We start from the raw sequence: 3,553 nt of genomic DNA on the forward strand, positions 1-3,553 counted from the left end.
TCACAGGTGCCACATCTTTTCCAGAAGTAAAATAGTCAGTAAAGTTTGTTTTGTATACACAGTTTTATGTTCCTTGGGCTTTGTTCTTCTGGCCCATAAATAGACAAGCATTGGCTTTGTAATGTTATTCTCTGACTAAGGTTGTGAAAAGTCTCTAACAATCATCAGATTCTCCTCTGGGCTTGTCCTGAGTTGGTAGAAACTGAGCATCCTTTTTTGTCTTCTTCTTGGGGTTCCTTTATAAGTCAGTCTTCCCTTTGTTTCATTTCCTTTGAGCTTTGAACTGGCCTTTGCTGACTTATAGGGTCCAAATTCACACTGGTGACTGGCAGGCAACCTCTGTTTGAAGCTTAGCACAACCCAATTTGTCAATCTCTAATCTATGCCATGCTGCTGCTAAAGGGCCAACGTCACTTTTTTGGATGGTTCATCAATATGATTTCTCCAGCTTGGTTCTCCATTTCTGTCTTCAGAGAGCCAAAAAAATATACTTTCCAATTTCTAAAAAAGGAAAAAAAGTCTGTCCTCTACTAATTAAATTAAAACTTTACTATTATATATGTGTATATTATACATGCACATATATGTATATACACACATATGTGTGTATATGCACATGTACACATATTTAGAAATAGGACAAAGCGATCAAGCTCAACACATCATCATGCTTCAATTGGTTCATTTTTGTAATATCATCATCATCATCATCATCGCCATTTCCATCGTCATCACCACCACCACCATCACCATCATCTTGTCTCCAACAGTACTAGCTGTACGATCATAAGCAAGCCACTTAAAGACTCCAAACCTCAGTTAATTAATCTTTAAAATGGGAGTAAAAATACCTTTTATATTTCCTGGATGGTTGTGAGTCTTAAATGAAATAATGTATATAATGTATTTTGTAAACCTTGATGTTGTTGCTGTTGTTCAGCTGTTTTAGTCATATCCCACTCTTCATGACCCCAGCAGGGGTTTTCTTGGTAGAGATGCTGGAGGGGTTTGCCATTTCCTTCTCAAGCTCATTTTACAGATGAGAAAACTGAGGCAAACAAGGTTAAATGACTTGTTCAGGGTCACACAGCTAGTAAGTGTCTGAGGCTGGATTTGAACACAGGTCTTCCTGATTCCAGGCCCGGTACTCTATCCCTTTCACCAGTTGCCCCCTTTGCAAACTCCTATATGTGTTAACCACTATTGTATTTTTATTATTATGATGATGGTATGCCTTTGAGTATGATCTCTTCAATTTAATCTCCCATTTCAAGCTTCACAGAACGAAACAATATGCCTTTTACTTTCTAAAAGGGGAGAAAATGTAATTGCATTAAGTTTTCCCAGTAGAATTCATAGAGGATAGAGAGTTGGTCTCAGAGCCAGAAAGACCTGGGTTTGAATCACAACTCTGACACATAATGGCTGGAGGACCTTGGGCAAGACACCTAACCTCTCACTGCTCTAGGCAATTTTCTAAGACTGTAAGTCACAGAGAAGGTACAGGGAGCTCCCTCAGTCAGGAATTTCCCATGTCAGCAAAATCACAAAACCCATCTAGTCCCCATTCCTTTTACAAGGTACAGGGTAGTGTGAACAACTCTGCTTTATCATTTAGTCTTCTTTTGGTCCATTTTTGGATCAAAGACAATGTCATCATCACTTCATCACCAGTTCCCGGCCTCTGACACTGAAAAGCCACGTGGTCATGGATAAGCAGGTCACTAGCCACTCTGTATTTCCTCATCTGTGAAATGGGAACAATAATACTTGTAGCTCTTACTTCATATGATCTTTAAGGGGGATCAAATGAGCAAGTATAGGAAAAGCACTTTTAAATGGTGAATTTGTTACCATCAGTTATCATTTTTATCAATATTGTCATTACTTTCAGAGTTATTTCTGGGTACATCTGAGAATGGGATAAGTTTCCTGGCTCCCTCTGCTGGCTTACCTACTAACAGCATGGATATCATAACCCATGTGGATCATAAACAAAGATGAGCGTCTATGCTTGGGAGCTGGGGAGCTGTAGCATAATTTTTCAGGGATACAAGAGACCTGAACAAAATAGTATTCCAAAATATAAAAGCATTATTTATTTCCACCAGTTACCCGAATTGTAAGGAGAATAGGAGACAGGCAGGGCTTAAATAGACCAACACTCTTCCTTTATTCCGGTGCTCAGCTGTGGTGTCTTTCTTTCTTTGAAAACAAGGAGTGAAAATGAGTGCTACTAAGTCATTGTTGAATCAAAGCCAGGAGCTGAGGATTCCGCCTGTCTGCATGTGATTTGAAATGTGCAGCAAAGGGAAGGCATCAAATAGAGGGGAACTGGTGCTTTCTGGTTTTCAAACCTTGGTTTGAATTCTGGTTCTGCCTTTCATTGCCTGTGTGATTATAAGCAAGTCACTCAGAGAATCATCATGGTGTAGTGACTGAGAAGGGACTGGGCTAGGAAGACTGGGCTTCAGATACCTCACTCAACCTCTTTCAGTAAAATGGAGATGGTGTAGGACTCAATCAGTGGCCTCAAGGCTTCCTTCCAGCTCTAGGTCTGTGAATCTGTGAATTGATGTTTCACCTCTTTGGGCCTGTTTACTCATTAGTATAATGAGAAGCTGGAAGCTAGCTGGTGAGGTGGATAAAGTACCAGGCCTAGAGTAAGGAAAATTAGTCTTCCTGAGTTCTAATCTGGCCTCAAACACTTACTAGCTATGTGAGCCTGGGCAAGTCACTTAATCCTTTTTGCCCCAGTTTCTTCATCTGTCAAATGAGTTTAGGAAGAAAATGGCAAACCACTCCAGTATCTTTGCCAAGAAAACCCCAAATGAGGTCATGAGAGAGTCAGACACGACTGAAATGGCTGAACATAATGAGAAGAATGGATTAGATCAGTCATTTCTAAAGTGGGAACCACGGTTCCCTCCAAGGCCATAGAATAACCCCAGGAGGAGGGCTGTGGCTTAACCTTCATAAACATGTGATCAAGCAATGGGAGGATGAGAAGATGGGTCATAGCCATCCCTCCCTTCTTCCTCCCCCCAATTGTGGGTTTGCCTCCAACACCCCCTAAAAACATTCCCTCAGTCCACCCCTCGGGGTAGTTACACTTTACCTTGGTTCAGACACCTACAGTAGCTACAAAAGGCAAACTCTCCTCCCCTTTTACCCTCTTGTCCCTCTTTTAGTAGATTCAGTATTCATACGTACTTCCTCAGATGTTTCTGCCATCTAGGGCAGTGGCAGGTGAATAAGCTCCCATTTCTTCTCCTCACCCCTTTTGTTTTTACACTGAAAAATAGTGAGAAGCACAGGACAAGGAAACATGGATGGACTTGGATTACAGTATTCCTTCCCCTCTGCCCCTAGTCCTCTCTTCTAAAATTCCCTATTTCGATTGAGGGCAGTAGATCCTCTCAGACAGAGATGTGCAACCTTGTCCTTCATTATTCCCATAGCCAAGCCAATGCCAAATTTTGTCTTTTTTTTAAACCTCTACAGCATCTTTGGTATCCCTCCCCCTTTTCTCCACTCGTCTAGTTACCCTAGT

The sequence above is a fragment of the Petaurus breviceps genome, unplaced genomic scaffold, assembly GCF_028583685.1.
Source record: "Petaurus breviceps papuanus isolate PSGF00001 unplaced genomic scaffold, PetGlider_PUasm1.0 76, whole genome shotgun sequence".
NCBI classification, from domain to species: Eukaryota; Metazoa; Chordata; class Mammalia; order Diprotodontia; family Petauridae; genus Petaurus; species Petaurus breviceps.